This window comes from Ambystoma mexicanum, chromosome 3q (assembly GCF_040938575.1).
Source record: "Ambystoma mexicanum isolate Mex_15411 chromosome 3q, UKY_AmexF1_1, whole genome shotgun sequence".
Lineage (NCBI taxonomy): Eukaryota > Metazoa > Chordata > Amphibia > Caudata > Ambystomatidae > Ambystoma > Ambystoma mexicanum.
The window spans coordinates 36,539,501-36,549,352 of NC_090926.1; the positions used below are offsets into that span (position 1 = coordinate 36,539,501).

The 9,852-nt window shown below is 40.6% G+C and overlaps 1 protein-coding gene across 2 annotated transcripts in view; it reads right to left on the bottom strand.

Moving 5' to 3' along the window:
• The window catches only part of CIMIP4 (ciliary microtubule inner protein 4), a 960,512-nt gene extending 951,567 nt beyond the window's left edge, over window positions 1-8,945 (bottom strand). Inside the window, exon 1 of one of the 2 annotated variants that reach the window (XM_069653007.1) lies at window positions 8,876-8,923. The gene's annotated coding sequence lies outside the window, so the exon portion shown is untranslated. Of the gene's footprint in view, window positions 1-8,875 lie in introns of both variants that reach the window. The other variant, XM_069653008.1, reaches the window with a different exon arrangement.
• Between the last annotated feature and the right edge of the window lie 907 nt (window positions 8,946-9,852).

Sequence of the window (9,852 nt, forward strand, 5' to 3'; positions counted from 1 at the left end):
GAGAGGCCAATAAAGAGTCAGGGGGAGAGAAAATCAAGGTAATGATAAGAATTTTTGTAGCATGAAAAGTGAGGAAAGGGCGAGCTTTACGGATGTTACACAGTTGGAAGTGACAACAAGCAGTGTTGGAAATGTGTAGGGAGAGAGCAGAGAATCAAAGAGGACACAAGAGTTGCACAACATGGCCTCTAGAATAGTTTCAATTTTCGTATCATCCTCCATGCTACCTGCTCTTTCAGAGTGCGCAATGTTACATCCTACCTATTGCGATCACTTTCTTGTTAGCATATTTTTCCCCATCAACAGATCCTGTGTGGAGCTTTCTCCCTTTCAGTTTAAATCACTGGCTCTCTCGGATATTGCCTTTAAAGGTGGAGTTGGGGCCCAGGTCCTCTAATACTTTAAATATAATGCAGGCTTGGTCTTGTGTGTTTACATTCGAGGAGGCCTTTTAGGTATTTGTCAGTTGTGTGTGTATTGGAGCACAAGGTGAAAGCCTTGAAACTATCAGGAAGTAACTCTATAATCTTGAGGGCTCCTCATGATCACTTGAAAATAGATTTGCTAAATTAAAGATATGACCCTTCTCCACACATCATTAGGTAAAAACTAGGTCAAGTTCCTAGCTAAGCCTAGCATGGTTGAAACATATGATGACAGTGATAGATCTGGTAAGGTGTTGGCCTGGGTGCTCCATGGTCACATGGGATTCACATCAATTTTGATGACGCAGGCAGTGTTCATACTGACCCTGAGATGATCAATTAGGTTTTTATTAACCTTTACTCCAGGAAAGATTTCTAATCGAGAAATAGCATTTCCATATATTTAGAGACAATGCTTATCAGACACGTTGATGCTATTGCTATAGACAACCGGATTGAAAACATTACCGTACAGCAAATGGAGTCATTGATATGCTTCCAATGTCTAAATCTGCAGGGACTGATGGCCTTTCATCCAGATTTAGCCCGCTTCTTACTCCAAACCTCTTAAAGTTATTACAAGAAGCGATGGAAGCTCGCTTGCTACAGGAATTGCTCTGTAAAGCCTTAAACCCTTTAAAGAACCACTAGTCCAGCAGTCTGCAAATTTTGACTCGCTAGATGTTTTGCACTACAATTGCCATCAGTCCCAGGTGAGGGATTATGGGGAGTCACAGTACAAAACATCTGGCTAGCCACAGATTGCAGCTCTGTAGATTGTATAAACTGCCATCACTAATGATCAATACTGACGTTACTATGTTTCCTAAGATTTTGATGGACAAATTGCTGCAACCCATACTCTTTCTGAAGTATCTGGACAATCCAGATTGATGACCAGAAGGCGTACTGCCCTTAAAGGAATTTACTTTATTCTTTACCAGATAATCTGCAGATCCAAGCCATTGTTGACTATTTAGATGCGGAGAAAGCATCAGTGTCGTGGGTGCATAATTTTGTAACCAGAGGGAAGATGGAGATATAGGCTTATCTTAGCAGGTAGTGTGAGCGCACACCTTCTTTATGAGAAAACATCATTAGATAATAGTAATGTGAAGAAAATGTGGGTGCAGAGGAGGCAACTCAATCTTAACACCAGGTTGGAAATAAGCAGCAGAAGAAAAGTATCCAAAAGTATCAGGTACTCCTGTCCTCTGCACACCTTATTGCTGAATAAATCAGCCAAAATGTAGTTAATAATTATACGTTTCTTGGACAATGTTGCAAATCATCCAGTGATTTCTTTGTGTGGGTCCAATAATTCAATTCAATAACAATCCAGTTGGTTAAAAAGATGTTTCTTTATGTTTGATGACATTGGCACAACACGTTTCGGGATTGAAATCCCATCATTAGGTGCAAATTACAAATTCTACAATGTAATTAACAATCCATCAGTACTGCATGTAGCTGTATTCATAAATTATATAAAACAAACTTATATCTACTTACATTTTTCAGAGGAAGTATATACATTACTCAAGTCACTGAGTATCTAACAGATCATATATCGTGCTTAGTCTTGTACATAATAATTTGTTGTTAAATAGTGATGTATTAACAGCATCCAGAGTTATGGCCACTCCCAGCAGAGAAAGTAAGGAGTTTAAACCAAACGGAAATTTGAAGTGATCAGTGATTTCAGTTTTAGCTTTTTGCTTGTAGCATGCCTTAATAAAGTAGGCAAATGACAAAATAGTGTGCTCCCAAAGTACAGCAAGAGAAATTTAGATAAATACCAGAGATTAATAAAAGCACTGTTTACAGAGTGGTAGGTCACGTAGAGATGAAAATACCAATCGTGAGACAAGTATCTGAAAATGATCAATATAAACCATCAAGCCTAGAAAGTGAGTTGGTGCTGGATGTTATGTGTGAAGCAATGGTGAATCACAAAAAAGTTGATTACCTATGTTAGAGCATGGATCTCAGGACCATGTGTGGGGCAGCAAAACACTAGTCAGCCTAAAGGAAAAGTATTGAAAAATTCCACTGTAATTCCTTCAAAAGAAACATATTAAATATGAGTTCTAAAGGATCAAAAATGCTAATAATTGAGAAGTGTGCTTACCCGCTTCGGTATTAGCGTGTTACTGGAAAGCAGGTCATTTGGAACTGTGTTCATTCTGCCTTCGAATTTGAAGCTTGGGGAAGAACCCTAGGCTCCCTTGGAACTTTTTTCATTGTATAGCAGAACTTGAAGCTTGGGGAAGTGCCCTGAGCTCTGTTGGAACATTGTATGATTATTTAATGCTTGAAGGGAAGGGGAGCCCAAGCCTCTTGTGAACATTGTCCTTTCAAACTGTATCCTGAATCTAAGGAAGGGAGCTAGAGATTGCTCCAGACTTTTACTTTGAACACTATTTTAAATTAGAACAGCCCTACACTACATTAAGTGTTGAATGTGGGGGTAGGCATAGGTTTTGACACAGACAGACCTTTTCTTGTTTTGGACTTTTAGACAGTGACCTAGTTTCTTTAGGTAGGGAAATTTCCACCATAGTCATAGGGCAAGCCAAGTGTTGCATCCATCCTGATACTTTAATAAAGGTTTTGAAACTGTTAGGTTTGTTGTCTGTGTCATCTCTTCATACCATGCCAGTGTAACATAGGTGGTTCATTCAGATACGAATGGAGTCCATGAATTAGCAAGTGGAACTTGAATTAACATCCCCTGTGGGAATTTAGGAGTGGGGTGGCAGACAGATGAAGTTGGTGACAGGGATTGGTTGTTGTAACCAATCTAAAGGCGGGGATGAGGAGGGGGCTTCTCTGCCCGGGGTGGAGAGAACCCAAATATATTGGATTAGTGGGCATAGTTGAATCTGGCTAATTTAATTTCTCTTTATTCTGTTTGCCTGAGTACATTTATGAACATTTCCAGGGAACGTAGGTGGGTGGGGGGTGGAGGAGATACTATAAGCCCTTATAATGGTTATGTTCATGTGTATTATTGATGAGATTCTCTCTAATAAAAATGTAAGTTTTAGAAAAAAGAAAATGTATCCAAGTCTGTAACTTTGCTGCTGATATTAGTTAAACGATGTATACTATCACCATGGAAGGGAGGTAAGTCTCACAATTTCCAAATGGCTTCATGATCTAACCCGGTGTAACAAATGTGATAAAGTATACTAAAGCTTGCTTCCCCACAAGAGACCTAGGGACATTTAGGCTCAGTGTTGCTTATACATGTCGACCATCACATATTCCAGCCCTCCTACCTGAGCTAATGATTGTATCTGCTGACGATATTAAGCCCTTCATGTTTTATGAATATATATATTCAATGAAAAAACTTTAGTGAAGATGCAGTTAAATTGAGCAGATTTAATGCAACAAAACCCTTGAAATTCAGCAGGGGTGGGAAGTCATGACCAGCTTAACTCTGCACGCTCCCATTTATGTCCCCTATAATGCTATGTCCACCATAATGTCATTCTGAATTCCTTCCCTTATAATATGTATGTGCACATGGGCTTTGCAACGGGAACGTGACAAGTTAAGCTGGTCATGGCTTCCCACATCCGCTGAATTTTGTTAAATCTGCTCAACTTAACTGCACCTTAACTAAAGTTTTTCAGTGAAATTCTAAGGTTTTCTTATACCATAGTTAACTCTGTTTTTAAAAACTTTTATCCCATAACTGCAGTTATATTGGCAATGTACTATAAATAACCGCAGTTCGCTGTAGGCACCCGCAAATAACCACGGTTAACCGTAAACATCCCAAACTTTTCCCTACCCTCCCAGGCACTCACCAAGTGCCCCCTGCCTCTTGGAATGCTTCCCCAACTCCCCTCAAGTCCTCTTTCCCTCCCGGCCCTCTCCCATTCCCCCCAACACTCTTTTTGTGTGACACACTTTCATTCCCAATAGCATTTTCTTTTATAACCGCGGTTATCCCGCTGAATAATCACGGCTATGAGAAAAAGTTCGAGCTCTGAACTTGACCCCAGCCCTCCCTGTCCCTTCCCCCGACTCCCCAATTTCACATTGTGTCTTCGTTCCACCTCCCCACTTCTAGCCTGATGCCATTACATCCTTTTTGCCCCATCCAAAAGGCATTTTTTCCACTCTGATCTGTCAGCAGTTGTGCATTTGACAATACTTGTACAGATTTGAGCATACCTCCCTTGCAAAGTGGGGATCAGATGGGCACGGCAGGCCTAATGGAGGTGTTCCCACTACAGATATGGGTGAAGTGCTTTGTCACAGTGGGGCCAACGTCTTGCCCAATAGAGGGAAGTTGTACATATCTAACAATAACATTCTGCAAGATGAGTTTTGCAGCCGGATTGCAACAAGTACACTGCACTGCACTTCAATACACAAAGTTGGCCCTGCAACAGTAAACGGTGACCCTCAATGCAAGACTTAAACAAGTTTACCTCTCATATGACGCCACTACTGCAAAGTGACCAACACTTTAGGACTCAACTAGATGCACCTCGTACAGAACACACCTGCAATTCTGAAAGGTGGCCCTTATTTCATTATATATTGCCTCAATTAATTCTGATGTTACGAGTTTTGTCAGGAACTATTAGTGCATCTCTACATGTATTGTAAGCTTGATACACTACGTTATGCTTTTTAATTGTTAACTCAACTTAAATTTGAATCTTGAACGATTGGTTAGCAAGTATTATAATGGTTAATTGTTGATGATTATATCCTGTATTGATCCATTACAAAGCCTAATAAAAATTGCTAAACAAAAACAAATGCACCTCACATAGGACAGGGAACGGCCACTGCAATACTGCAAGGTGCCCTCACTATTTCCTCTCACCCCGGCTTCCTATCTTAACCCTACTTCCACCTCTTTTGGAAACGTGAGGAAGTGACAGTAACATATAAACACCCCTTTCTCTAGGCTGCGCATTAGTGAGGAGGTTTTTGGGGGACATATATTTGATAGAGTGGTAATGGGTCAAGGTCTAAGATGTGGTATCATTATTGATTTTAATCATATACCCAGGAAAACACTTTTAACGAACTCAGAAAATGTGTGCATCACAAAATCATTACCCAGAATAGTATAATTCTGTGCCACTGGAAAGAAAAAGAGGAGCCTACTGACAGATTAGTGGAAAGTAGAGATGTCGAAGCTGACCACCTTGGAAAGTGTACCTCTGAGCAGTAGAGATCAGAAGGACACCTTTAATGTTCTCTTGAGCAACTACATAGATATATGGCTGAGTAGCAGAGGTTGGAGGTACAGACAAGAACTGTCAAAATATATTAACAATTTCTTAAGGTTTAACCTTTCACCACTGCCATGGCTTTCTATGGCAATACAGACATTTTAATTCCCATAGAAAACCATTGAATATATATATGCCCCGAGGACAGTGGAATGGATAGGCATATTACGCATTTATACAACGGTCATTGCCAGTGATATGTGTTATTTGTTTTATTTCTTTTTTATTATACGGTATATGGTTTACAATTAAAACCTTTCACCAATTTCCAGGTAAGAAAATAAAAAAAGACCTCAGAACGCATATCCAATACAATACAGTTGTCCAAGTAATATGAGAAAGGAAAAAAAGCGCAGTCTTGCCCGTTTTTAAGCCAACCTTCAGATGCTTGATTTTGCAAACATTCCAACATGGAGAATATTTCCTGTAGGAAATGTATCAGGGCCAGTGACAAAGAAATTCGCTCCCCTTGCAGCAGCGTAATACACCACTGTTCCACCCCAATCGATGGCTGCTCATTATAGTCCTGATCTCGACAATTTCTGAACAGAAGAGCACCAGATGTTTCAGTGTGTCCCTGCAATTCTGTTGCATACAAAGTCTGCAACTGAAACCTGATAATCGGCCCATTGGCCTAACTCCCAGAAACTCTCTCGTGGGGAATAGGTTAAGTCTGAACCTAAGGAATTGCCTCTGATAGTGGGGAGTTGGTAATTTTTGGAGATATTTTGGGAGAGAATATCTGGAACGACTTTCCGGCCATGTTTTCCCATAGCCTTTAAATGTGGTTCTATTCTCCTGTGTCTTTATATAATCTTGCTCAAACAGTTGGCGCTTTACTTTCTTGGGGTTAGTTAGAAGAGAGTCTTCGGAGGATGCCAGTGATATGTGTTATGTATATTTTCCTTTCCTTTCCTGAAATATTTAAATATAAAAACAAGAAACAATGCCTCAACCCTCGACCAAAATGGAGTACTCTTACAGTACCAACAAAAGCCTTACGAGATGTTTTGGATTTCTATGAGAAACACAAAGGAAGTGCTGCATAAGGGTCTCCATGTTGTAATCAATACAATTAATTACATTTCATCATTTTTTTTTCGTTTTTTTTTTTTTTACAAATCCCTATTCTAAAAATCAAGTGCAACTGAAAATATCTTGCCACATGTATTGTTTATTCCACTTGGTACTCCTTTTTTTCTTCTGAATGAACGCCAATTGCGCGCACCCTTTGGCACATGTCATTCATCCAGCAACTACACCGTGTTACCACCCTCGATCACATCTAAACATTACTACTCATGCTTACGAGTATTCTGTGTGGGGCCTTGACCCAACTCCCTGTTCATTGAGCGGAATAAGGTGTGGTGAAACCATTCTGATGCTGAGCTCATGTTATATTGGTTTTAATATATCTTCATAGGACGAGCTAGGGAACTGAGGTAAGAAAAACACGTTCCCGTTTCAGTCTCGCGAGTTCGGTCAGGCTATTGCCTACCTACATGACAGTCCGCCTTCACTTTCTTTATCTCATACTCGTATCTGTTTTTTTGCGTACATTGCCGGATCTTGCAATCCGTTTTTAAAATGAACAAAATATACATCTTACAGCAGACGTTCTCGCCTTTAAGATGATGACTGGAAATTGGCAGCCATTTCCCTACTTCTGCTTTGTCTAATGTCACTACGTCTATATGTGTGGATGCCTTACTTTTAGAACCAACCCCTCCCCCCCAAGTATCTTAGTGTCAGGGCCTGCCCTCTGTAGCCTAGACCTGGCTGCGCTAGGCCAGAGGAGTGTCACAGACTGTCGGTTAGTACCCTGGGGAGAGAGACCTCGTTCAAACCGCGACAGCTTTGATCTCTCTTTAAGATAATGGATGACACCTGACAACGACCCTCCTCTCCTACGTACATTATACCAGCTCTTGGCTGTCAAGGCCAATTATACATTCTGGAGCAAGCCAGGCACATCTCCCTTTCGCCTCTTCCACATAGCACTTTGAAAATACCCCGAAAGCAGTTTTAAGCACTAGACAAGAAATATACATATATACATACATATATGAATACGCACATGTACTTATTGTTACAGTGCCTAGAAGTGGATGGAATTCCATTTAAAAATGTGAAATTGTGATATTGTTGGTTTTTAGTGCAATCATGTGTCTAGGGGATGCTTTATAATTTTGGACATATATTCTTTGGGGAATACTTAGTTCAGATGACATCTCGATTTGGGCGATAACTCAGTCGAAAGGAAACCCTATTTTTGTAGATGACTTAGAATGAAAGAGGTCAGGAGCAGTTTTGTCGTTTGCTCGTGTGGGTCCCTTAGTTTGGCTTTGCTTTGGGAACTATTTGGTATGAAAATACCTTAGTTTGGGGAATGCTTTGAGTTCAGAAATGCCTTAGTTTACATTAGTGTGTGGTATACTTTACCTGGGAGTCACCTTGCTTAGGTTATGCCTTAGTTTTGGGAATACCTGAGTTTGGGGTACAGGTCACTCTTAATTGAGTACAACAATTTGGTTTGGGTGATAGCTTAGTTTGGGGACATCACAGTTTGCAACATGCCTTAAAAAAGCCGTCATTTGGTGGATGGTTTAGTGTTGCAGTCTTGCGTTTTGAGAACTCAGTGTTCTAGAAATAGCCCTGGCAGGGAAATGGTTTGGTTTTGGGGTCGCCTTAGTTTGGGGACAACTAAGTTTGGGTATATATACTTGCAGACGCTTAAGATTTGGAAATACCTTAATTGGGGATGGGGTACCTACTTTGGAGACTGTCTTAGTCTGTGTAAGCTTACGGTTAGGAGACAACTTCATTAGTGAGCCACTTTATTATTGGGTATGCTTTAATTTGAGGGTGGCTAGTAGTGGAATGCATTATTTTGCGTCATACCGTAGCCTAAGGGAAATCTTAGTTTGGGAAACACTGTAGTTTGTCGGATGACTTGCTTTTTGGGACACTAGTGGACGGTATGTCTTCCTTTTGGGGATGCCTCACTTTGTGGAATACCAAAGTTTGAGGGTACCTCACTTTGATACACCACAGATTAATGATGCCTACAGTGGGCCAATATATCTGAAGACTTAACAAGTTCCAATGATTTCCAGGAGGTGCCATCTTGCCCCTCTTTAACTCAGCTTCCCCCTGCCCACCCCCATGCCTTCTCCTCACCTGCACGAGTGGCCCTTGCTCCCAGTCATGTGAGGGCCTGGTTTGTCACTGCAGGCCTAATCTGTAAAGTGATGGTCTGAAAGGTTGCTAGGAAGCATTGTGTGCTGTGGTTACCATAGTAACTGATGTCAACTATGTAGATGTGGTTGTGGTGAGTATATGGGGCATGTGCTATTTCACTGCTATAATTAGAGACCGGTCAGCAGGCTTATTCTGGAATTTCGAGTATTTATACATATAAATGTATATTTTTGTATTCATTTATGGATGCGTGTCTTTATGTATTACATTTTTAACCTATGTATTTGTATGAATGTATTATGTGATTTGAAGCACATACTATTAACTGAAAAGTATTTGTCCTCATAAATCGCCAGTACATCTGTTATAATCTGTGACCGAATTCCTGTGCCCTCTTGTGTCCTATGTTTCTGCATGGATTCCAAGCCATCGTAGCTTTGCTCCTTTTACAATTCCCTGTACCTTATATCCCTTTTGTGCTGAATTTATGAAAGACTGTGTAGTGTGAACTATTTGTTTGTGCTGTACTCCTGTAAGAATGTGTGGTCTTTCGGAGATCTTAGTACCCTTTATTTTAGACCTCTGTGTCCTAAAAGCTCTGTGTCCTTTTTTCTGTACTTATACCTTGTGCATGGAACGCTGTGTGTCATATTACTGCAAGAAGAAGCCTTGTATCATGGATAGTTTCTATATTCATGTGAAAAAAACTCGTCCTTAGAGCTCAGTACTCTGGCTGTTTACCCCCCAAAAATGCCTGGTCAAGCAAGTGTCCTTGCCTTTTTCTTCAAGCAGAAATTCCTGCTCTTGACAGGGTTCAATGCTCCTTATCGTAAAGGAATTCCTTGTTTTTCATTGCTCCGTGTGCCCTATCTTGCTTCATAGCGGTTTTAAGAATTCCACATTCCTGGGCAGAGTGCTCTGTGTTCCTGCTTTTGTGGGAGAATCCTTAGTGTTGC